The 26687-nt window shown below is 43.3% G+C and overlaps 1 protein-coding gene and 1 pseudogene across 1 annotated transcript in view; both read right to left on the bottom strand.

Annotated features, from left to right (window-relative positions):
* LOC124606071 overlaps positions 1-26687 on the bottom strand; it is an 877896-nt gene that overhangs the window by 834009 nt on the left and 17200 nt on the right. The gene's annotated exons all lie outside the window — the stretch shown is intronic.
* LOC124608758 lies at positions 22292-22409 on the bottom strand (annotated as a pseudogene).

A 26687-nucleotide genomic window follows, 5' to 3' on the forward strand; every position in this document is an offset into this window, starting at 1 on the left:
GCATTCCACAGTGGTGTGAGATAATGCATATGGCCGGATCTAGACTTCTGAGAGACAGACAGTTACAGCATTTCACTTTCACCGCACGGTGATTGAGAAATGAGTCGTAGCGAAGAGGGTTTGGTGGTCTCTTGGACTGATGATAGCTCCATACGGTGATGGTCTCGGTTCGATTCCAACTTCTGCCGATTTTTTGATAGGGAGAGGCAGATTCTATTCTCTTCTGGCTACGCCAAGTGAAGAAGGTATAATGGCATTGTGGTCTGAAAATCACATTAAACATGATATTCCTTCTCTACCAAGTAGACGTTACGTGGAACCACAATAAAGTAAGGAGTGGCGGCATTTAGAAACTCTATCACCAGTAACCTTTCTTATACTAGTTATTTATTGCTAGTGACGAAACAAACCCTGTGTATGGTCAGAGGACACTTACTCCATATTATATTTGAGCTTCTGTATGTCGATTAAATTGGTTCTGAACTGGTAATGCAACTCAGACCGCCCTTAACGTGGAATTTGATCCCTTCGTGACAATACAGCTCGACTACAACTTCTTGTTTGTTCAAAACTGCAGATTCCTCAACATCTCCACATATTGCGCATGAATGGGTTGGAATCCTGGCCCAGGACTAAACTTTTACTATGTATTATCAAGCTCTAGCATGAGAACACCTATCTGCTGGTGGATAATAATTTTTATTTCTAATGCATTTTCATTCTTTGTCAACACTAACGATATCTGACGTTTTTGACTCCCAGTGAGACGCAGCACTATTTGCGAGATCACTGTAAGTTCAAGGATGTTATTCCGAGCTGCTGGTGGAGAAAAATTCGGTAGCTGACGTCTCTTTATGTGTAGTCAACAAAGATATGTGTGGGGTTCGATTCTCAGTCAGCACTGAACACTTCGTCATATTATTTCTAGTTCAAACGTGCTCACATGTCGCTGCTGGTGTAACAAACCCATACTTAACGTTCCCTTTCTCTAGAATATAACAGCGATACGTGCCGGGTTGGAGTCCTGGGAAGGAAAAATTAATGTTTCGTCTCGTCATTTCATTTAATACATCTAGCTACTGCTGAGAAAATCCGATACGCCAAAGTTGATTGTGCTTCGATAACAATCCAATTAGGTTATGGGTTCGAATCCCTGTCCAACACAAAGCTTTACCTCACTGCATGTCAAGTAAGTTACTTGTGAAGAAGCAGTATTTAACATCTCTCGTAGTTCGTTAACAGGGACGTAGATGCTGGGAAGGAATTCTCGTCCGTTAAAAATGTTACGTTATGTAATTTAAAGTTGATATTTGTTAACTGTTACTGTCTAAAATCGAGGTATATCGCTCTCTTTATGCCTAGTCAGGAATGACTTAATTTCCGTCAGTCACGAAATCTTAGTTTGCATGACCTGGGTTTGAATCCATATGCAGAACGAGTCGGTTCGTCGTGTCATTTGACGTTCATACATATTGGCAACTAGCTGCTCGTGAATAACCTAAATTTTTAATGACATTTTGTGTTTAATAACAAGTATGGTATGTTACTTTGAAGAGGATATCATGAATACGACGAACTTACTACGTGCATTACCTATCTGACGTAATCATGAGAGTGCTTACATTTTAGGTATGTCACTTATTGCAATAAATACGAGTTTACAAGCCTTAAGGACAGTCGTATCTGTGATGAGGTGTTCCCTGATATTTGTAGTATCATGGTATTACTTTACATCTTGAGTTATTGCGATACAGAGCAGTGTTTTCTAGTGGTGACTTGTTGGAACCATTTTCAATAGTCAAACGACTGTATCAAGGAGCGATTAGAGGACCTGCTAGACAGCTGCGTTATGTGGGTTGCATGGTAATGAGGTGAAATGCAATCCAGGTCCTTCGGATACTTTTGAGCATGACTGTTCTTCGTTAACAATCCGATTAGGTGCTGGGTTCGCATCCCTGTCACAAACTTTATATGACGGAATTTCAATTTTAAACATGAGCATACCTTGTTCCTTGTGAATGACACCATATTAAACGTCGTTGGGGGTAGTTCCCAGGACGGTAACTGTTATGACAGGATTCCGAGTTCAGTACAAACATTTTCGTCATTTATTTTCAGGATCTGAATTGATAACTGATACTGGTGCAAACGTCTATACTTCACATCTCTTTATGCCTAGTGATCGGGTCTCAATAAGGCACAAACAAAGCTTAGCTTAATTAGCAATGGCTATAGGTGCTGGATTTGAATCCGGGTCCAGAACGACGACGTTGGTCATGTCATTTGAAGTTCAAATTTGTATACACGTAGCTGTTGATGTGTTACGAGAACAATGATATTACTGGTGATTCGCTGTTAACGTTGAGATTTCCTTAGAGTGCTTGTTGCCGTTAATCGCGTTTTTCTACTGGTTCGTCCAATATCCAGTTTCCAGAGCCACTCGCCGTTGAGCGACCTTCAGCACGTGGATGTGACCTTTCAGAGAGCAAAAAACTTTTTTCCAATTGCCGTACAGCTTTGTAACTCCATATACTGTCTCAAGTATTTAATTTTGACTAAGGATTACTGTACGATATATGTAAAATAATCCGTTTTCTCAGAACTTTTGTAATGTCACTTGTTGTAATTAAGGTTAGATTATGAGTGTTATGGGGTGTCTCACCGCTAAGAACGTGTTTTCTAATATGTTTTGTATGACGAAATTAGTTGACACTTAGACTGCCTGCCATAAAGACGTTTGGTCTCTTAGTAGTCTCTTGCGGTACCCACTGTGTGTAGTCAAACAACTGTACCCCAAGGGGTTTTGGTGTTTAGAGGACCTGCAACACAGCTATGTTATGTTGGTTGTATTCGGCAGTGGCCCACTTTTTTTGCTGTCAAGTGTACATACAATCAGATAAAGTGAACTGCCGTTGTATATACTTCATTTAGTATGACATGTTTCTTTCGCTAAGCTTTGATAGGAATTTCGTGAAAACACTTTGCTATGATGCGTTCAACCGCCTTACGAAGCAATAACTTCCGATTCATTTTGTTCCTTGTCAAAAGCGTGAATTTCTTACTCTAGATATTTTGCAGACCTACTTGTCGCTAGAAATTTCGACCGACTAAGGAAATAACACTAAGGGATTTTATTGTACTTCCGTTGCCCCAAAAATATAATAGAAAACTCACGAAACAGCGCGATATTACGACGTCCTAACTTCGCGCTCCAGAAGGCTATTTCCCCTTCATAGCTGGCAATATGCCAAGCTCAGAAGAAACCAGTATTTCTCCCTCGTCTAGACTAGACAAGCCCGTATGTGGGCGTGAAAGCAGGATGCTTATTGCGTGTTCTCTCTCTGCAGTCGTCACTCGAAAACAGAGGTACTTCTATAACACAGTAGCTGCACATCTCTCCGTGGGTTGCTGTTTGTAAATACGTCACAGTTTCGCGTTCACAGAGAAAGGCAAACAATCTAGTCCTCTAGGGACTTCTCCCCAATATCCCGCTGGTAGCAACGGAAGATTTTGTATTTGGTCTAGGATATATGCGTATGCCAGCAGTTTATGTTTTGGAAACATTCAGTACAACTAAGTGGTAATCATTCGAATGTGATAGAAAAACTTTCCTGAGCCAATCTTAAAGCCCAGACGAAAATAGTAGAGCGGGGAGAACATATAGGAAGAGCGAGAAATGTTTCATACAATACCTTACATCTACATGAACAATATTGAAATGTACACAGTCAGTGTTGCGACAGTCTCAAGACATGTCAAGAACCAGCTGCGTAAAAAACTGTTAATGTCTGCAGTGTTCATATTAAAGTGAATAAACAGGTGCAGATGAACAGGTGAAGGGAAGGAAGTGAAGGGATTTCATGGTGGTCATGACTCCCCACTCCCCCAAGAAAAAAATTATTGCTGAAACTGAAAAACATTACATCAGCATTTACTTCATTTACGGACTATGGCTCTGAGCACTATGCGACTTAACTTCTGAGGTCATCAGTCGCCTAGAACTTAGAAGTAATTAAACCTAACTAACCTAAGGACATCACACACATCCATTCCAGAGGCAGGATTCGAACCTGCGACCGTAGCGGTCTCTCGGTTCCAGACTGGAGCGCCTAGAACCGCACGGCCACTCCGGCCGGCTTTACGGACTAATATTATAGCATTTGGGAGTACTATGTTTTTATCCTGGTTTGTACCTCCAAATACATGAGGGAAGAGCATGTCATTAGTGGTTATTTTCCCCTGGGCAGCAGGTCAGGTGTTAAAATGTGGATGCGTAGATGCAAAACGGCCATTCTATACTGGCAGGCGTACTAGGCTTACGATTAGTGCTGCAATTATCACTGTGCAGAAAACATTCAGTCATAGTCCGCGGCTCGTGGTAGCGTTCTCGCTTCCCGCGCCCGCGGTCCCGGTTTCGATTCCCGGCGGGGTCAAGGATTTTCTCTGCCTCAAGATGAATGGGTGTTGTGTGTCTTTCATAATCATTTCATCCTCATTCACTCGCAAGTCGCCGTAGTGGCGTTAAAGAACTTGTGGAGCGGCGGCCGAACCGCCCCGCGAGGGGTCTCCCGGCCACCAATGCCATACGCTCATTTATTTATCCAGTCATAAAGATTGTGTCTCGTTCGTGAGAAGACTGCTCAACACAGAGAAAAAACAAGGTACCATATATACAAATATTTGCGCTTACATGTTAGAGCCTGTATTTTTACATATGTCCATTTCCAAGGGTCTCAGCTACCTTACAGAAAGTAGAAAGTACAGTAGCATGTAAACTGTCTCGAAAATACCAAAAATATGGAAAATCGCTATCTGTGTTTAATATGGGATGGTTTTTCGTTGCTGCTCCGTGCAGATTCGATTGCATAAAACGCTGAAGTCAGGTAGAGATACATATTAACAGTGTGACAGTGCCTGCTATCAACTTTTTTATTTATTGTACTTATTTCGCCTCTAGTTTCCCAGCTATCCAATTACATTTTGATTTGTTATGGAAAGTAAGGAAAGCCAGAACGGGAAAGACTCTTAACTGACGAAACAAACAACAGAATGAACGACTTACCGATAGCAAGCGGAAGCGACTACAAGAAATGAAACATTCTCATTCCAACACTCACATTGCCATAGTCCGCAGACCTGTGCTCAAAATCGTACTGGTTAGTTAAATTCATTACTTAGATTTTATATTCTGAAAAATATATCGTGTAAATCAAGAAACTATCAAACTTGTGAGGGTTTGTTGCTCTTTCAGTTCGTCAGTTAATTGCACGACTTCTCAAATTTTCGGAAATATGCTTTTTAAATGCTACATTTCCATGAACTGCAATTCCAATACTATGGCTCTGTAACGTTTAATATATTTTATTGGAATTAAAAACTTGTTACTGCTATTATTGTGTTAAAAGATGATACACATAATACTATTATTGTTATTAACGTAACAGAAAACCGTGACACGTTAGAAATGAGAATATGGCAAATAATAACTTCCATGTGTGTGGGGGGGGGAGGGGGGGGGGGTAAGGGGGGGATGGAGTGAGGAGTTGCACTGTCGCCCCCTTTAAGATGGACAAGTGCTGTTCTGGACCGATGACACGACATGGTGCAAAACGGAATTGTCTTGGTTTAAGACAATGCACATCCACACGCCGAGTCTCTTTCACACTGTGCAGATGATTTGGAACTTGTAGTAACAATTGTATTGAAAACCCCTCTCTCAGTCCTTATGCTGCGCTCAGTGACTAACCCCCCTTGCTGCATCTTAATAAATGACTCCAAACATCTTGCAAATAGCAGCAAGTTGAATACAGAATTCAGTGCAGATGGCTTACAAAGAAGTATTGTTCCAGGCGACACCAGAACTGTTTGGTGAATAACATAATTTGTGTACAAAAATTATCAGAAAGAGCGTTTAGTGAATACCAAAGTACACTCAAGACAAAAAGAAAGACGCACCACGAAGGAATTATCCGAATGGGAGGGAAATTGATTGATGTGATGTACATGTATAGAATAACAAGTCAATAAAATTTCAGAAAAAAATGGATGATATATTCAAGGGAAAGCGCTCCACAAATTGAGCAAGTCAGTAATGCGTTGGTCCACCTCTGGCTCTTATGCAAGCATTTATTCGGCTTGGCATTCATTGACAGAGTTGATGAGTGTTCTCCCGCGGGATATGGGGCAAACTTCTGTCCAATTAGCGCGCTATATCGTCAAAATGTCGAGCTGGTTGGGTGGCCCTTCCCATAATGCTCCAAAAGTTATCAGTTGGGGAGAGATCCGGCGACATTTCTGGCCGAGGTGGGATTTGGCAAGCACGAGATCAAGCAGTAGTAACTCTGCCCGTGTGCGGGCGGGCGTTATCTTACTGAAATGTTCCCGGGTTCGATTCTCGGCGGGGTCAGGGATTTTCTCTGACTCGTGATGACTGGGTGTTGTGTGATGTCCGTAGGTTAGTTAGGTTTAAGTAGTTCTAAGTCCTAGGGGACTGATGACCATAGATGTTAAGTCCCATAGTGCTCAGAGCCATTATTTTACTGAAATGTACGCCCAGGATAGATTGCCGTGAAGGGCAACAAAACAGGGCTTAGAATATCTCGATGTATATCTGTGCTCTATGGGTTCCATGGATAACAACCAGAGGGGTGGGTAACAACCGCCTTAGGCCATCACTTCTGTTTGTCGGGCAATATGGCGGACGACCGTCAGGTTGGTATCCTACCACTCTCCAGGACGTTTTGCTCCGCCCTTGAATCTGATTGGAGTAAAATTGTCTTCAGTGATCAGTCACACTTTGAAATGATTCCCAATGACCAGCCATGACGTTTCTGGGGACGTCCCGAACAGCGGTAGGGTACCAACTGACTGTCGGCCCCCATACGGCCCGACAACCAGAGATGATAGTCTGGAGTGCCATTTACTGTCACAGAAGGACTCCTTTGGTTGTCATCCGCGGCACTGGTACAGCACAGCGGCAAGTTGACGATACTCTAAGCCCCGTTTTGTTGCCATGCATCGTAAGGCATCCTCGCTTACATTTCCCGGAAGATAGTGCCTGACCGCACGGGACGAGAGTTTCTACTGCCTGTCTGCCTGTACATTTACATCTACATCTACATCCATAATCCGCAAGCTACCTGACGGCGTGTGGCAGAGGGTACCTTGAGTACCTCTATCGGTTCTCCCTTCTATTCCAGTCTCGTATTGTTCGTGGGCCTCTGTGTGGGCTCTAATCTCTCTGATTTTATCCTCATGGTCTCTTCGCGAGATATACGTAGGAGGGAGCAATATACCGCTGGACTCCTCGGGGAAGGTGTGTTCTCGAAACTTCAACAAAAGCCGGTGCCGAGCTACTGAGCGTCTCTCCTGCAGAGTCTTCCACTGGAGTTTATCTATCATCTCCGTAACGCTTTCGCGATTACTAAATGATCCTGTAACGAAGCGTGCTGCTCTCCGTTGGATCTTCTCTATCTCCTCTATCAACCCTATCTGGTATGGATCCCACACTGGTGAGCAATATTCAAGCAGTGGGCGAACAAGTGTACTGTAACCTACTTCCATTGTTTTCGGATTGCATTTCCTTAGGATTCTTCCAATGAATCTGTCTGGCATCTGCTCTACCGACGATCAACTTTATATGACCATTCCATATTAAATCACTCCTAATGCCTGCTCCCAGATAATTTATGGAATTAACTGCTTCCAGTTGTTGACCTGTTATATTGTAGCTAAATGATAAAGGATCTTTCTTTCTATGTATTCGCAGCACATTACACTTGTCTACATTGAGATTCAATTGCCATTCCCTGAACCATGCGTCAATTCGCTGCAGATCCTCCTGCATTTCAGTACAATTTACCATTGTTACAACCTCTCGATATACCACAGCATCATCCGCAAAATGCCTCTGTGAACTTCCGATGTCATCCACAAGGTTATTAATGTATATTGTGAATAGCAACGGTCCTACGACACTCCCCTGCGGCACACCTGAAATCACTCTTACTTCGGAAGACTTCTCTTCATTGAGAATGACATGCTGCGTTCTATTATCTAGGAACTCTTCAATCCAATCACACAATTGGTCTGATAGTCCATATGCTCTTACTTTGTTCATTAAACGACTGTGGGGAACTGTATCGAACGCCTTGCGAAAGTCAAGAAACACGGCATCGACCTGGGAACCCGTGTCTATGGCCCTCTGAGTCTCGTGGACGAATAGCGCGAGCTGGGATTCACACGATCGTCTTTTTCGAAACCCATGCTGATTCCTACAGAGTAGATTTCTAGTATCCAGAAAAGTCGTTATACTCGAACATAATACGTGTTCCAAAATTCTACAACTGATCGACGTTAGAGATATAGGTCTATAGTTCTGCACATCTGTTCGACGTCCCTTCTTGAAAACGGGGATGACCTGTGCCCTTTTCCAATCCTTTGGAACCCTACGCTCTTTTAGAGACCTACAGTTCACCGCTGCAAGAAGGAGGGCAAGTTCCTTCTTCGCTTCTACCCATTTTCGTCCCATTCAGGTAATTCCTTCGTGGTGCGACATTTTTTCTTCTTTTTTTTTCTTAGAGTGTAAAATAGACAGCTTGTGAGTGGAATGGAGGGCTCTACAAACCAAAGGGACGGCTAACTGATTGTTTGGTGTCTGTGGAAACCCTTCCTCGAAACACAATGCAGACATGCCGAGAAGAGCACTGTTCCCCACTAGAGAGACATTACTATGAAAGTCTTATGACTGACAACAGATGGTGCTCGTCAACAGCCGGCTCTTTGCTCTAGGGAAACGAGCGCCCCCGTGACGAACATAACGGGGAGATAACCTTTCTGCACCCTGACGTCACCTGAATACTGCTCGAAGGGATAGGATTGTTAGCAACGCGCCATGAGCCGTCATCCTGCGTGGAAAAACCGTGAGAATGCTTGTTGGATGCATGCATCTACGTGGAAGCTGTAAAGACATTGCTTTCCCAGAAAGTCGATAATTTTTTTTTTCTTTCGTGCATTACCTTGTCATAGTACGAATGAATCATTTATTTCAACTATTCTTTATTTGTTAATACGTCACATTGTTTTTTCATTCATTTTGCTACTGTTTTATATTTTATATTGTACGAATATGAATGTTCTGGTTCTATATGCTTTGTAAATCTTTGGTTAGGCTAGGAGAAGTACTGTGTCAGAGAGAGAGCGAGCGACTATCGATAGAGAGCGTGCGAGTTGTTGTGGTATCGTGGCTGGTTCGCGGGTGGAGAAACGTTGAAAAGTTTGGCGTGAAAGACGTGATACGCGGAGGAACAATTAATTACAGTGCGTCCGCTGTGTTAATGGGAGATCGTGCATTATTAAGTGAACACTAAAACCTGAAAAGTATATCGAGTGTTTGCGGTGACGATTTTACATACTGTGTGAACTTGTGACAATTAGCCGTGAACCAGACACCACTGTCGTGTGGAGACACTAACTGTTAGAATTGCGTGAAAGTGGAACAAGCCAAAATGTTAAGTAAAAGAACAGTGCTGTGATTTGATCAAGAAACATTTATTATATCATCCCCCGTATTTATTATATCATTACGACGCCGTGAAGTGTAATGATGTTTAACGGACTGTTATAGTGATAAACACATGTGAATGTTTTCCTGTGGCAAGACGGTGAAAGAACTGTGCGAAGTATTGGCATTAACCGGCTATATATCGTAAGTACTAAAGGCATTGCATAATTCCGACCTACCCGCACCGCGTGATTAATAAACTTTTAATAATAAAACGTCGCGCGCGTTATGACAACACACACACTGGGACTATTATTATCGCGACAGTGCTGCCAGCTGATTCGACTGCAACGGAGACGTGGACCAGCGCCGTAACTGGAATATTAATGAAACAGGAGGATCCATCATTATCTTCACGCCACGAACCAAGATTAACTGCACACATCGTCCGCGTGGACCACCGCTGACGTCATCGCACTGCCTGCAGCAACAGTTAAGACATTAAAAGAAAATTATTACGCTCTCTCTCATTTCAAAATTAAAGACAATTGCAGTTATATTATCTATTTTAAAAATACTGTCACAATACCAATATTCAATTTTGTTTAGTTCAAATAAATATTCTCTCCACTATTTTGTCTTGTTGACAGTGTTGAAAACCCGCCAAATTAAAGTTCAATTAATAATTTTCTTTCAAAATTCTTCTCAGACATTTTGCTGCTCATCATAATTTTATTTTAATGTTTGTGTGTAACTTCTTTTGGAGGGAGCGCATATTTTACTTTTGTGCAGTAAAACTAGCTACCATGAAATTACGTAAATTATCAGCTGATGCTGTCCGCCATTACTGCTTGAAAACTGACCAGTAGTATTTTTGCACCTATTTTCTCACTGGCTGTCAGCTTCAAAACAAAATTACGTATTTCGTGGGCATCTAGCAAATGCGCGATCTATGTAGTCCCCTACTTACTTTTGCAGGTTTACTGGAATTATATTGACTTTAATTGTTCATTTGGCCCCCGTTAAAGTGATTGGTCGCATGTATATAATAATTGTACTGAATTGCCTAATTTATGTTTTTAATATGTAAACATTGGCATATCATATTTAGATTAAAATTGACGTCTTATTGGCCCCATATAAGATTCTGCACGTTCTGACAAAGACTATGTCAATTTTTTTTCCGTCCATGACTAACAGGGATAGTCAGATTCCTTGTATAGGTCATGTTCCATTATTTTAAAGGTTTTTTTTCAGAAGTAGAGAACTAGTTTCTTTATAAAGCCCATACACGACAAATGGCCGCAAATGATATATTTTAGGGACTCATGTGAGAATTCAGCGGAAAGTAGAACGTGGAATCACGTGGAGGAGAAATACCCAGGAGAAATCGTCTATTGGCTGGCACACGTATATGGTCAGCCAATGATATGTTGCGGAGGGAAGACCCAGACCAAAACTAGAGTGCTGGAGAGTGGAGCGACCTTCCCTCACAGTAGAGTGATGCGATTCGGTGGACTTTTCAGCGGACTGATGAATGAGACTTCGTGTTTATTCTTTCGAGAGATTTTGTGTTGGGATATTTATATTAAGTCTTGGTAGCCAGTACCTGGTGTATACTTCATCTCGGTGCTGATCAGGCGCAGTTATGAGTTCAATCTACTCCATGTTGTCTTGGTTCTCATTCCAGTCTCTGCTGAATTTCATTCCAATGTAACGCTTATACTCACGATCAATCGACTTTGCTTTCTTTCGTCTCTCGTCTGAAAATCCTTTTCCTAAATCATTCTCGGGATCATTGTCAGCTGCTTCAAATCCGATTTCTTCGGCACCACCTCTGTAATCCGGCCTTATGCAAGACTCTGGCCCGGTCGGTAGAGCTACCCCTCGTAACGCAACTACCTGAGGTGAGTGCTTCGGCCGTGTAGCCGTCGCCAGAGTACCGCAGCGCTAATACTCTTGGTATGCACATGAGGAACAGACAATTCAGCCGCCGATAGTTGTCGGTCAACGGCCAGGCACTGCCCACTTGCAGAGATGAAGGACAAGACCAGCCCATTACACAAGCCGTCGGAGATCGATGTCCGCTGACAATCGACTCTACACTGTGCGGCCGATTCACGACTTTGGTGAGGTCTAGCTTACAAACCAGCTCCTCAGAAAACTCAATTGTGCCGAGTGTGCCCAATTCAAGCGACATGAGCCACTGTATTTGATGATGTTTCTTGCTTTATTGTTATAATGAGCTGTTTTCATGTTATTACCTGTGTTCACCTCTCAGTTATTCCGATGTTCTGCACACGTCCAGAAAACAGGTGACTTTTGGTTTGATTAACTATGTTCAAGTATGGAACACAGTTTTTACATGTTTTGTTAGAGATGTTGGCAAACTGTACGTTACTGTGGAATGCTTTTAAAGGGAAAAGAGGGTGTGTCAAATGAGGAACGTAATTTGCTAACAAAGGATTCAACTAACGAAATTCAGAATGTAAGTTGGCCATTCAAACGTACCGGCACACCCAGGACAAAATTTGCAGAACGCCAGAGGACACCAGAGACTCTGATATACTCTTACTGTGAGACATTTTTCTGCTGCATCTGATGTGAGACGATTAAGCTTCTGCTGCGACGTCGCTCAAGCATTAGCTCATGAGCATAAGCCTTGACGGTCAGGCAGCGGTTGCTTACAGACGCTTGGACCAGTGAGACCTGGCGACAGCCTAAGCATGCAAACAGGTGCTATCATCTCGTGTATATAGCTTGAAGGCTGTGAGTCATTAATTTCCAACACACCAGCCAGCCGCTGTTTTGTAACTGACCTACACAAGTAAGAATAACTGTCAGTACTCCATTTGTCTCAAAGTCGTCAATAAGCAATACTCAGTAAAATGACCCAGAGATTGTCATTGATGTGATGGGAATCGATTTTTTAGGTTTAGTTTTCAACAGAAAGGTGTTAGTTGTTTAAATTAAAACTAACCAGAACAAATATTTAAGTAATTTTGTATAGGATAAATACCATCAATTTATCTATTCAGTGGAAATAAAGGTACCGTAATTACTTAAGTGAAGCTTGAAACTTTCAGGATGGAGACAGAGGTCTTGACGTAATCTATTAAATAAAAATGTGCTACTGTAAAAAAAAAAAGCCTTTTAAGGCCTGCACCGCAATTTTCATTGTACAATTAAAGTATGATGACTAGTTTCTGTTGCTTTTTACAACCGTCTTCACATCATTCAAACTGTAAAAACTAGTTGAATATGCACTGAAAACCATTATTAGCTACAGTCATGGAATGACAGGAATTCGTATTATGGGCCAACAAGGTCTGGTCAGTGTGTACTTAAAAACTTTATCGAAATAGATTCAGGCTGTAAAGATGCAGGTAATAAATAAAATGCCCAGTTGCATTAGTAAAAATTGCTGGCAGCGTAACTTCTTTAATCAGTAGCTACAGCTTGCAAACCTAATTCTTTAACAGGCTGTATTTTTCTACACTCAAGTGCATTATTTATAACTGTCATATTAAATTAACCTATATTAGTTCCTCACTTTGATAGAATAAGAAATCAGTCACCATATGCCCCAAAGTAATCCAATAAAATACACCATAATGTTTATACGGACTTCTTTCCTTGTTTTAAGGGAAAAGTTCTCCCCTCCATAGCTTAATCTATGTCGACATCTACATGATTATTCCCCAGTTCGCAATTAAGGGCCTGGCAGAGGGTTCATCGAACCACATTTAAACTACTTCCTTACCGTTCCACTCTCCAACAGCGCGCGGGTGAAACGAACCCTTAAATCTTTCCGTGCGAGCTCTGATTTCTCTTATTTTATTATGATGATCAATTGTCCCTGTCTAAGTGTACGTTAACAAAATATTTTCACACTCTGAAGAGAAAGCTGGTGATATAAATCTCATGAGAAGGTCCTGCCGCAGCAAAAAACGCCTTTGTTTTAATGACTGCCACCCCAACTTTTGTATCATAACCGCTGCACTCTCTCCCTTACTTCGCCATAATACAGAACGAGCTACTCTTCTTTGAACTTTTACGATGTCCTCCGTCAATTCTATCTGATGCGGATCCCAAACCGCGCAGCAATACTCAGAAGAGGATGGACAAGCGTAGTGTAAGCAGTCTCTTTAAGGAAGCTCTTTCATTTGCTAAGTGTTCTGCCAACAAATCGCAGTCCTTGGTTCGCTTTCCCCACATTATCTATGAGATCGTTCCAGTTTAAGTTATTCGTAACTGTAATCTCTAAAAATTTAGTTGAAAATAGTTCAAATGGCTCTGAGCACTATGGGACTTAACTTCTGAGGTCATCAGTCCCCTAGAACTTAGAACTACATTAATCTAACTAACCTAAGGACATCACACACATCCATGCCCGAGGCAGGATTCGAACCTGCGACCGTAGCGGTCGCTCGGTTCCAGACTGTAGCGCCTAGAACCGCACGGCCACTCCGGCCGACAGTTTTGTTTCACAAGGACGATATTTTCTGCATCCATGTTTGCTATTTGTCAATAAATCGTTTTCTTCGAGGTGATTCATAATGTTCGAACACAGTATATGTTCCGAAAACCTACCGCAAATCGACGTTAGTGATATGTGTCTGTAATTTTGGGGATTACTCCTATTGTCTGTCTTGAGTAATGGTGTGACTTGTGCCACTTTCCAGTATTTGCATACGGATCTTTCTACAAGCAAGCGATTGTATATGATTGCTAAGTATGGAGCTATTGTATCAGCATACTCTGGAAGGAACCTGACTGGTATGCAGTCTGGACCGGAAGCCTTGCCTTTCGTAAGTGTCTTTAGCTGCTTCGCTACACACAGGATACCTACTTCTAAGTTACTCATGTTGGCTTCTGAAACAATTTGTCTTTACCCGAGGTACACGCAACTGCACTTACATTCTTGGCTACATGCCACGCTAAAGCGTAATTTCTCTTCCCTGGTGCATCTCACTGTCAGGCAGATTCACAGCAATACCTCTAACAAATAGCAAGAGACGCAGCTACATGCGGACTTGTAGTGCTGGCGCCCGTGAATAAAGCTACAGGGTTGGCTGCATGTGAAAGGTTGCAATTGTAGACCGGCAGAGAGAGCCCCGAATGCCCACTATCGGCGAACCCCGTTCCTCCAGTTAAGCCACCCGAGCACGCCCCGCTGCCGCCTTCCGTTGCGAGCCCCGCACAGCTTAACCCTGCGGGACTAACTCTGGCTCTCCTGGATTAATAATACAGTGCGGAGAATGGCTTTAGTACAGCCACCAGGAGGTTACTACAATGCAATGTATTACGCGTGGCAGAGCGTTCACTGGAGCAATACGCCAGGTACCGTGTTTCGAGTCCCGGTGCAGTAAACACGTTACACACAGTAGCAGCCTGTCTATGCGCAAGTGAACTGCAGAGGTATCGACAAACAGATTCGCAACGCGCGACCTAGATCACCACAGCAGAGGAAACAAGACTGACGGACACCCCAGAACAATGGCACCGGAATAAAAAGCTATGATCGGTTTTTTATTCGTGTTAGAAGTTTCAGATTACAAATTAAAAGAAAAAAACTGCAGAAGTGCGAGTAGGACTCGCACACCGAGTGTTCCGTAGAAAATTAATTAGGTATGTAGATAGTTCATCCATCCCGCTAAACAAGAATCTAGAAGGTTTTTCCCTGTTACACTACTGGCCATTAAAATTGCTACACCACGAAGATGACGTGCTACAGACGCGAAATTTAACCGACAGGGAGAAGATCCTGCGATATGCCAATGATTAGCTTTACAGAGCATTCACACAAGGTTGGCGCCGGTGGCGACACCCACAACGTGCTGACATGAGGGAAGTTTCCAACCGATTTCTCATACACAAACAGCAGTTGACCGGCGTTGCCTGGGGAAACGTTGTTGTGATGCCTCGTGTAAGGAGGAGAAATGCGTACCATCACGTTTACGACTTTGATAAAGGTCAGATTGTAGCCTAACGCTATTGCGGTTTATCGTATAGCGACATTGGAGCTCGCGTTGGTCGAGATCCAATGACTGTTAGCACATTTTGGAATCGGTGGGTTCAGGAGGGTAATACGGAACGCCGTGCTGGATCCCAACGGCCTTGTATCACTAGCAGTCGAGATGACATGCATCTTATCCGCATGGCTGTAACGGATCGTGCAGCCACGTCTCGATCCCTGAGTCAACACATGGGGGCGTTTGCAAGACAACAACCATCTGCACGAACAGTTCGGCGACATTTGCAGCAGCATGGACTATCAGCTAGGAGACCATTGCAGCGGTTACCCTTGACGCTGCTTCACAGACAGGAGCGCCTGCGATGGTGTACTCAACGACAAACCGGGTGCACGAATGGCAAAACGTCATTTTTTCGGATGAATCCACGTTCTGTTTACAGCATCATGATGGTCGCATATGTGTTTGGCGACATCGCGGTGAACACACATTGGAAGCGTGTATTCGTCATCGCCATACTGGCTTGTCACCCGGCGTGATGGTATGGGGTGCCACTGTTTACATGTCTCGGTTACCTCTTGTTCGCACTGACAGCACTTTGAACAGTGGACGTTACATTTCAGATGTGTTACGACCCGTGGCTCTACCCTTCATTCGATTCCTGCGAAACCTTACATTTCAGCAGAATAATGCACGACCGCATGTTGCAGGTCCTGTACGGGCTTTTCTGGATACAGAAAATGTTCGACTGCTGCCCTCGCCAGCACATTCCCCAGATCTCTCATCAATTGAAAACATGTGGTCAATGGTGGCCGAGCAACTGGCTCGTCACAATACGCCAGTCACTACTCTTGATGAACTGTGGTATAGTGTTGAAGCTGCATGGGCAGTTGTACCTGTACACGCCATCCAAGCTCTGTTTTGCTCAATTCCCAGGCGTATCAAGGCCGTTATTACGGCCAGCGGTGGTTGTTCTGGGTACTGATTTCTCAGGATCTATGCACTCAAATTGCGTGAAAATATAAACATGTCAGTTCTAGTATAATATATTTGTCCAATGAATACCCGTTTATCATCTGCATTTCTTCTTGGTGTAGCAATTTTAATGGCCAGTGGTGTATTTATATAGATACTGGCAAGATATCGGTCCCAGGAATTCTAAGACTTTAGAGAACGACAAAAATATTTTTTTCTTGTGATATACACTCCTGGAAATGGAAAAAAGAACACATTGACACCGGTGTGTCAGACCCACCATACTTGCTCCGGACACTGCGAGAGGGCTGTACAAGCAATGATCACACGCACGGCACAGCGGACACACCAGGAACCGCGGTGTTGGCCGTCGAATGGCGCTAGCTGCGCAGCATTTGTGCACCGCCGCCGTCAGTGTCAGCCAGTTTGCCGTGGCATACGGAGCTCCATCGCAGTCTTTAACACTGGTAGCATGCCGCGACAGCGTGGACGTGAACCGTATGTGCAGTTGACGGACTTTGAGCGAGGGCGTATAGTGGGCATGCGGGAGGCCGGGTGGACGTACCGCCGAATTGCTCAACACGTGGGGCGTGAGGTCTCCACAGTACATCGATGTTGTCGCCAGTGGTCGGCGGAAGGTGCACGTGCCCGTCGACCTGGGACCGGACCGCAGCGACGCACGGATGCACGCCAAGACCGTAGGATCCTACGCAGTGCCGTAGGGGACCGCACCGCCACTTCCCAGCAAATTAGGGACACTGTTGCTCCTGGGGTATCGGCGAGGACCATTCGCAACCGTCTCCATGAAACTGGGCTACGGTCCCGCACACCGTTAGGCCGTCTTCCGCTCACGCCCCAACATCGTGCAGCCCGCCTCCAGTGGTGTCGCGACAGGCGTGAATGGAGGGACGAATGGAGACGTGTCGTCTTCAGCGATGAGAGTCGCTTCTGCCTTGGTGCCAATGATGGTCGTATGCGTGTTTGGCGCCGTGCAGGTGAGCGCCACAATCAGGACTGCATACGACCGAGGCACACAGGGCCAACACCCGGCATCATGGTGTGGGGAGCGATCTCCTACACTGGCCGTACACCACTGGTGATCGTCGAGGGGACACTTAATAGTGCACGGTACATCCAAACCGTCATCGAACCCATCGTTCTACCATTCCTAGACCGGCAAGGGAACTTGCTGTTCCAACAGGACAATGCACGTCCGCATGTATCCCGTGCCACCCAACGTGCTCTAGGAGGTGTAAGTCAACTACCCTGGCCAGCAAGATCTCCGGATCTGTCCCCCATTGAGCATGTTTGGGACTGGATGAAGCGTCGTCTCACGCGGTCTGCACGTCCAGCACGAACGCTGGTCCAACTGAGGCGCCAGGTGGAAATGGCATGGCAAGCCGTTCCACAGGACTACATCCAGCATCTCTACGATCGTCTCCATGGGAGAATAGCAGCCTGCATTGCTGCGAAAGGTGGATATACACTGTACTAGTGCTGACATTGTGCATGCTCTGTTGCCTGTGTCTATGTGCCTGTGGTTCTGTCAGTGTGATCATGTGATGTATCTGACCCCAGGAATGTGTCAATAAAGTTTCCCCTTCCTGGGACAATGAGTTCACGGTGTTCTTATTTCAATTTCCAGGAGTGTAGTTACAAATTAAAGTTTGAGTTTCTTCATTTATCTGTACTGTGAAACCTTGCTTCTTGACAAATTCTAGGCGGACAATAAGTACCCCACACGTTCTGTTGAGTGAGTTTGCGCGTATCAAAGTAAGTGACATAAATGGCCGCGTCTTTTGAGTGTATTGACTTCCAATCTTACATTGATTACACCTCCAAGCGACCACGTACATTACGCGACATAAATTTCAAATTGATACGTCAACTACGTCAACCCACTCCTGAGAAAAAGAGTTTTTAACAGTCGAACAAACAGACAGACAAATAGGCAGACAGGCAGATAGACAAAAAAGGGTTCCGTTTTTAGCGACTAAGCGACGAAACCCTAAAAATGAAGTACAATTTATGGTAATACACAGTCTGAAATTGAAAATGTTAAAACACGAACATCTTAACGGAACTGACCAAACTGATATTTCAGTATTTCCATAAATTTGGCATACGTTGTTTAAAATTTGATCCTTACACGAGCTTCTTTTCAATATTTTAGACACAGGAATAAACCCATTCCCGGAGATGAAGATCGGTGTGAGTACTTTGTGTCCAACGTTACAAGAACTTTCTAGGTGGTATTGCAACGCAGCATGCTCAGAGAATTCGCACATACAGATTTTGCCATCTGTCGGACTCTGAGATAGGTGGAATAATTCGCATGAGGGACACGGGGGCATCGTACCAGAAGATCTGGCTGATGAGCTGGAGTTATGACACCAGTGTAGTAACAAGAGAGGGCGCAGGTCCTTCCACAGCAAGCCTAAACGTGAATACGACGATAACATTGGTCTCGCTTCATTGTAGTCTTTTTCGCCTTTGGGCGGGAATAAAATCAATAATACTGGCGAGAATTTGGTGATGAATGTAGTGGGCTATAGCATAAGGATGTAATCAACGTGACATACGGAGGTTTGGGTCCGTAAGGGGAGTGTGCACGGATAGCAGAAATGGTTGACAAGGATTGACTCCTGCTCTTGTGCTACATCAATTGTTGGTATGGCTCTACTTGTTGTACAGAAGTGAATGTAGTGGTCTTTTTGTAGAGAGAGAGTGCATTCTCAGAGAATCACTTAATAATTCATTGAAAAATACTTTTTAATAACTGTTCTATTGCTTTCTCTCTCATGGGATCGTTTGCAAAAAGGATCAATTTTGCTTGTTGAATGTTAAGTGGAAGGTCATTCACATATATTAGGCATAATATTGGACCCAAAATTGAACTCTGTGGGACTGCGTTTGTGATTTTACCCCAGTCACTAAAATTTTCTACCATTCCGAAATTGTCTGAATTATTCAATACAACTTTTTGCACTCTGTTTCTCAAGTATGATTAGAACCAGATGTGTATAAATCCACCAGTTCTATAAAACTCGAGTTTTTCTGAGAGAGGAGGAGGAGGAGATTAGTGTTTAACGTCCCGTCGACAACGAGGTCATTAGAGACTGAGCGCAAGCTCGGGTGAGGGAAGGATGGGGAAGGAAATCGGCCGTGCCCCTTCCAAGGAACCATCCCGGCATTTGCCTGAAGCGATTTAGGGAAATCACGGAAAACCTAAATCAGGATGGCCGGAGACGGGATTGAACCGTCGTCCTCCCGAATGCGAGTCCAGTGTGCTAACCACTGCGCCACCTCGCTCGGTTTTCTGAGAGAGTACCATCATCTACACAGTAGAAGGTCTTGCAAAGATCACGATAAACCGGCGATGTATTATTATTTAAGGCTTGTACTATTTGATGAGTGAATGTACAAATAGCATTCTCAGGCGAGCAAGCTTTTTGGAATCCAAATTGTGATACAATAAGTAAATTGTTTCCACTTAAGCGTGCGACTACTCTTTACTACATTACTTTCTATTTGAAAAAAGATGTCAGTAAGGAAACTGGACGATAGTAGTTTAAATCTTTCTTATGAAATGGTTTAATAATTGTATATTTTAAACTGTCTGGAAAACTTTCCTGTGCCAGCGATGCATTCATTATATCGCTAAGGACATTACTTATTAAGCAGCAACAACTTTTCAGAATTCTGTCTGAAAGTCCATCAACCCCATAGAAGCGAGTGTTTCTTAGAATTTTTTGCAATTGTATTAATCTTTGTGAAAGATGTTGGTGCTATTTCTAGTTGATTAAAGTTTTATAGAATGACATTTTTAATATATTCTCTTGTTTTTTTCAGCTGAACCATATACTTCTATAGATGCGGCTGCGTTTAGAAATAGACTGTAGAAAGTACTTGCAACTTAAGAATTATCAGTCACGACATTGTCATTCAATTGTTATGAAATGTTCTACCCTGACTGGGTGACCTGTGTGCCTTGTCCTATACAGTTTTAATCTTATTATCTCCATTATTTATTTCTGTCAGGACATGTATATTTTTTTTAGTACGCAAGTAAAGTCAGCTCTTGACTTCCTACGGTCTTCACATGGCCCGGTGTCAACGATGTACGCACTCTAATACTATTATCAAACATTTGCGCCGAGCACGCAATAGAACGTGATTTGGTGCGAGTTAGTACCGAGTTCCACGCCCTGCAAAAAAGAAAACCTTTGTCTTTATTGATAAAATGCTCTGTCAACCTAATTTTTGTCTCCTCCTTATAAAAACCATTCCGAAAATAGATCGTACGGACAACTATCACCGTCTCGTCATATTTCATCCCTGGTCCCCCGTTCGGACAATGTTCCCCTACCGCCGACTATTCAGTCTTTTGTGGCCTCGTGTGCCGTTGAAATTCCACGCACCTGTCCTAAAATGTGCTAACCGAAGGGCCGATGTAACCCATCCTATATTGACGCGGAACTTTGTACATGCCAATCATCCAATTCCCAAATCATCTTTGATAGAGCCTAGTAGGGCTCTAACCTTGGTAAGTGAACGGAACACACTCTTAATGTCAAATCTTCTAAAAATTCTTCCAGTCTTAAAGAATGTGCCTCTATCATAAGGAATAAAGGGCACAGATCTTTGCTACTCTCCATAAACTTCCGTGGACAATCCGAACTCCATAGTCAGAGTCTCTGCTTCAGAGTACCCATTTTCCTTAAACATTGCCATCAGTTATGCAGATTCCAAGGTTAAACTTCCCGCGTCGGAAATAGCGTATGCTCTACGTACCAGCGTCCTAAGGACGCCACTGTATTAGTAAGGTAGATGGCAGCTCTTAATATACAGATACCGACCAGTGTGAGGCGATTTTTAGTGAGCAATATGTCCACAAAGTATCGTCATTGTCTTTGTAGCCTTGCATCAGTATTCGTCGTGACGCAGTAGAAGCAGCAGCGTTCTTATAAAGACGGCCGACTGGTGGATCGTCGAAACACCGAGTCGTGTCGATTTTAGGAACTGGATGCAAACCCAAGGATGCTACCAGTACAATTGTTGATTCTCTGAACTTTCCCATAATTCCCAATTTTAGATGATACCGGGTAGAACATTTGTGAAGATTTCCTTTCGATCACGTTATTCCTCTCCATAGTCTGTTCGGAGCTTTTCTCATTTACCAGTTTTCTTTATGGTTTCATCCAGTGATGTTGCTCTGAAGTTGACCATATCAGTTTCTCTGCAGAAGTTATTTCTTGATTATAGCCTTTGGGTGGCTGGTCGTATGCCGAATAGCATAGAGGACGTTGATTGAACCCACTTTGTGGGCAGTCGCATCGCTTCGAATTGTAGATAGTGATTCTAGCTATGTAGTAGATTTTATCTGTGGAAATAGGTTTCAGACAGCCAGAAATGAGTTTGCACATATCGTAGATTGCGTCATCGACTTGGTTAATGTGAGAGGACTTGTACCAGAACAGAGAGCTCACAAAGCAAATCTATGAAGTACAAGGGAAGTCTTCTTCTACATTCACATACCCATAAACCTCTTTCTCTCTTGAGCTGCTACTTCTGAAACTGAGTTGCTGCTTATTGCATAGATAACAATAACTAAAAACTTAAAAAACTGAACTCCTCCCGAACAGGGCATGAAGGCCCAACGGTACTGACCGACCGCCGTGTCATCCTCAGCTAATAGGCGTCACTGGATGCGGATATGGAGGGGTATGTGATCAGCACACCGCTCTCAAGGCCGTATGTCAGTTTCCCAGACCGGAGACGCTACTTCTCAATCAAGTAGCTCCTCAGTTTGCCTCACAAAGGCTGAGTGCACCCCGCTTGCCAACAGCGCTCGGCAGACCGGATGGTCACCCATCCAAGTGCTAGACCAGCCCGACAGCGCTTAACTTCGGTGATCTGACGGGAACCGGTGTTACCACTGCGGCAAGGCCTTTGGTAGATAACAGTAACTGCACACCTGAAATGTCAAAGTACAAAAATTAGCCGCTTCCGGTTAAGCAATCCCTCGAACTATTCAAGGATTAAGCATTACCTTTCCATAGTTCACTGGGACGACTGAATGTACCATGTGATGGTAAAAAAGGCGAAGATCGTTCCAGTCCAAAGAAATGTGAACCGTAGACCTATCTCTCTGACGTCGATTTCTTATAGAATTGTAGAACGTATACTACACTCGCATGTAGTGACTTTCAAAGTTAAAGCAGTCCCATACTCACGGAATGAGCATAGGGTAGCGTATACAGGAATCTTACATCATAGTTCTGCGCAGTGTCCAAGTGGAGGTCATTGGACGTTGCCTCCCTCCGATCTGTTAGGAAGTTTAAAGAGTGTATCTGCGTCGTGTGGATGATTGTGATGAGTGCCTGTACGGTTTACAGTAGGGTTAGCATTGATAGGGATGAAGGGAAAGGTAAGGATAAATCTCGGTGCTGGCACACAGACTACTTCTTTCGAGTAGCAGCAAAGCGGCCGCTGATCTTAACTTCCGCATACGAAGTGCATATCATCATCAACAGTACCACATGCCCTCGTTTGATGAGACAGTGTGAAGAGGAATCAATGACCCTGGTACAGAGACTGTTGGTGAGGAACTTTACGCCACCATCTCTTCTCGTCTTGCCACCTGACAACCGCCAGTGAAAATGTCCACCACCAGTATTCTAAGCGGCTTACCCTCGAGTCGAGGGTGCGGTCGCGACCTCGGCTACGGGAGCGGCTAATATAATGACTTTACTAGAGACCAAGTATTTTCTGCAACGGCCTTGCCGCAGTGGTGACATCAGTTCCCGTCAGATCACCGAAGTTTAGCGCTGTCGGGCTGGTCTAGCACTTGATGGGTGACCATCTGGTCCGCCGAGCGCTGTTGGCAAGCGGGGTGCACTCGGCCCTTGTGAGGCAAACTGAGGAGCTGCTTGATTGAGAAGTAGCGCCTCCGGTCTTGTAAACTGACAAACGGTCGGGAGAGTAATATGCCGACCACATGCCCCTCCATATACGCATCCAGTGACGCCTGTGGTCTGAGGATGACACGGCGGCTGGTCGGTACCGTTGGGCCTTCCAAGGCCTTTTCGGTTGGAGAGAGAGAGAGAGAGAGAGAGAGAGAGAGAGAGAGAGAGAGAGAGAGAGAGAGACATAAGTAATTCCTATTCATGAATAAACAAGGTTTCCGCAAACATCAATCATGTGAAACACAGTTTGCTGTCTTCGTTCACGAAACCTGGAAGGCAGTAGGGAAAGTAGATTAAATTTATGTAGCGTTTCTTGACTTCCAAAAATACATCGACACAGCTATGCACCGTCGTCTAATGAAGTAAAAAAATATGAGGGCACGAAATAAGCTTTTGAAATCTGATGCTACAGAAGAAACCTGAAGATTAGGTGAGTAGATCACAAAACTAATGAGGAGGCGCTGAGTAGGATTGGGGAGAAAAGAAATTCGTGGCTCAACCTGACTACAAGACAGGCTCGGCTGATTGAACACATTCTGAGACATCAGGGGATCACCAGTTCAGTATTGGAGGGAAGTTTTGTGGGTAAAAATTGTAGAGGGAGACCGAGAGATTCAAAAGGATGTAAGTTGCAGTAGTTATTCGCAGATGACGAGGTTGGCACAAGACAGAATAGCATGGAGAGCTACATAAGACCAGTCTTCGGACTGAAGACCACAACAACAAAGAGCACCGTTTCAATACCACACAGACACTGTTTTCTCTAATTACTGCGCTCTAATAGACTGTGACTTCATGGTGCGATTATGTCGTTAACACCATTTTCGTGTAAGTAAAATGGTGGTAATTACTTGCATGTAAAATTTTACGTAAAACTGGATCTGGTCACTGTAATGTTTGTGGTTATTATACGTATCGAAAAGGCTACACTACTTGGAAATTTGTGTACTACACATCAGTTTACAGCTGATCCACAAGACTGATCATCGAAACTCCGAAGGCTTATGGACAACGAAGGTAGGCACCGACGCAGTTGGGTAGATTGACGTATGCAGAGAACTGAATACTTTTAATACAAAAGAAAGAATCAACGTATGTAAAGAAAAATGGCTGTCATCCGTGACCAAGTGAACATTGGCAAGAACGTACCATGTGACCAGAACAGGCGCATCACTTACTCCTTAAAATAAGAAGAAAAATAAGAAGAAGAAGAATATATTTCCTCGTGGACCATGCTCAAATACTAAACTCTTATTTAATTAGAGATTTCATTGGATTCAGATACATTTTACAACATTAAGCACGATATGTAAGCCAGGAAACGGAAAAAAATAAGTCGATTTGAGTCGCTGAATTAAATTTATTTTTATATACGTTTTTCTGCTTTTCTCACACCATTTATTAGAGGTTTTGTAGGAGTATCGACGTATTCCTTCCACCACAACAGTAAGCCTCCGAATTTTTAATTTAAGGCGCGTTTCTGGTGTCACATCACTAAATTTTCGAATGTTCTCCTCGTAGCAACGAACGTTTTCGTCCTAGAGATACAAATACCCAAAAAATGTTTTGATCTACTTTACTTATACAGGTCAACGCATCCATTTAAATTCCGCGTTCAACTACAAATGCACCGTGATTGTTGATATGATCCAATGCCAAAATATGTATGATAAGTTATTTTCGGAGTAATATTTTTCTTTTGAAATGCAGGGCGTTTATAAATTAGTTATACAAAAGCATCATTTAATTGAGAAAAAGCTAAATAACTTATAGAAATATTTGATACTGCATGCAGTATATCCTCAAGTTTTATTTACAGATGTACAATGTGGCTACCTTTTGTAAGGCGACAAATACTCCATCTCTAATCAGTCTCCTGCCAAATGCTATAGAGCAAGCCTCAATTTGTGGTGATAACTGCTTGTGTTATTCATTGTCACAGCTCGTCGACGTTTCCCGGAAGCGGAGTAACAAACACTGTCTTTTAATGTAACCTCATATACAGAAGTCCACTGGTGGTCACGATATTGTCCAATCGAAGTCGGCATATTCCTAATACGCGACAACTTCACGACGACAACGTGGTGGCACCCCATCTTGCTGGAAAATGAATGCTGTGCCCATATCATGTTGTAATAGAGGCATTAGACAATATATCTAGCATGTCCAGGTACGATATGCCAGTTACAGTTGATTCGGCAAAAAAGAAAGGACTGTAAATCTTGTTAAAGCTTATAGAGCGAAAAAGATTTACCTTAGGCGAGTCCCTTACATGTTCAATTACAGGAATCGATTTCTGCTCACCCTATGCTCTAACGTTATGCCGTTTAACTTTACCGCAGGTATGGAAGGTGGCTTCGTCACTGAACACAATATTAAGAAAATCATCTTCAGTCTGCATTATATTAAACATTTCCACAAAAGCGCAGCTCGTTTTCCTTTGTCACTTTCTTTTAAAGTTTACAACACTTCCAGTTTGCAGGGTTTGAATCACTGCCATTTCCGTAATATCGTCCTTACCGTAACACTACGCATATTCAATTCTAAGCTGCCACGCCTCTAATCTACCCGGACACCGAATGTAAGACTGCCGAACTCGTTCAGTTGCTGAGTGAGAAACTGCTGGCCTACCCTAACAAAGTCCTATGTGGTACACAGCCAGTTTCGGTGTAACGATTGTGCCAATTAATAACATTTTGTCTTTGAGGTACTGGCTCGCGATATTTAGTCCTTACCTGCCTCTGAACTGTAACAGGTGGTTTGGATTCATGAAACCATTGAAAACAACACTGCGCACATTCTGCACCGTTCTACGACTCTGATGACTGTTGGAATAACTCATTCGAGCATGCCACCTAGCGGGAAGGTCGGGATTAACAGTGTTAGGCTGGAATAAAACTTGAAGATTACTGATTTGAAGGGTCTATCAAACTTTTCCGTAAAATATTTACTTTTTCACAATTAAAGGTTAGTTTGTATAACTAATTTATAAACTCCCTTTATATTTGTTCAATCTGGATTGTCGATGAATTAGTAGAGGTTGATGCAACAGTAAAAGTCTTGGAGTAGGCAAACGGAGCCATCTAAAGTTGAATAACGACGAGGGAATAATTTTAGGAGAAGTAGATGCTCGACTGGGATTGATTGCAAAAAATCTTAAGTAAATTGCATCACGAAATGCGCGTCGATTGATTCTGCAGCGTTGTTTGTCAGTCTCAGATCCTTACAGGGAAGAAGTAAAAGAAAAGATAGACAGCATCCAAAGAA

This window comes from Schistocerca americana, chromosome 3, assembly GCF_021461395.2.
Source record: "Schistocerca americana isolate TAMUIC-IGC-003095 chromosome 3, iqSchAmer2.1, whole genome shotgun sequence".
Lineage (NCBI taxonomy): Eukaryota > Metazoa > Arthropoda > Insecta > Orthoptera > Acrididae > Schistocerca > Schistocerca americana.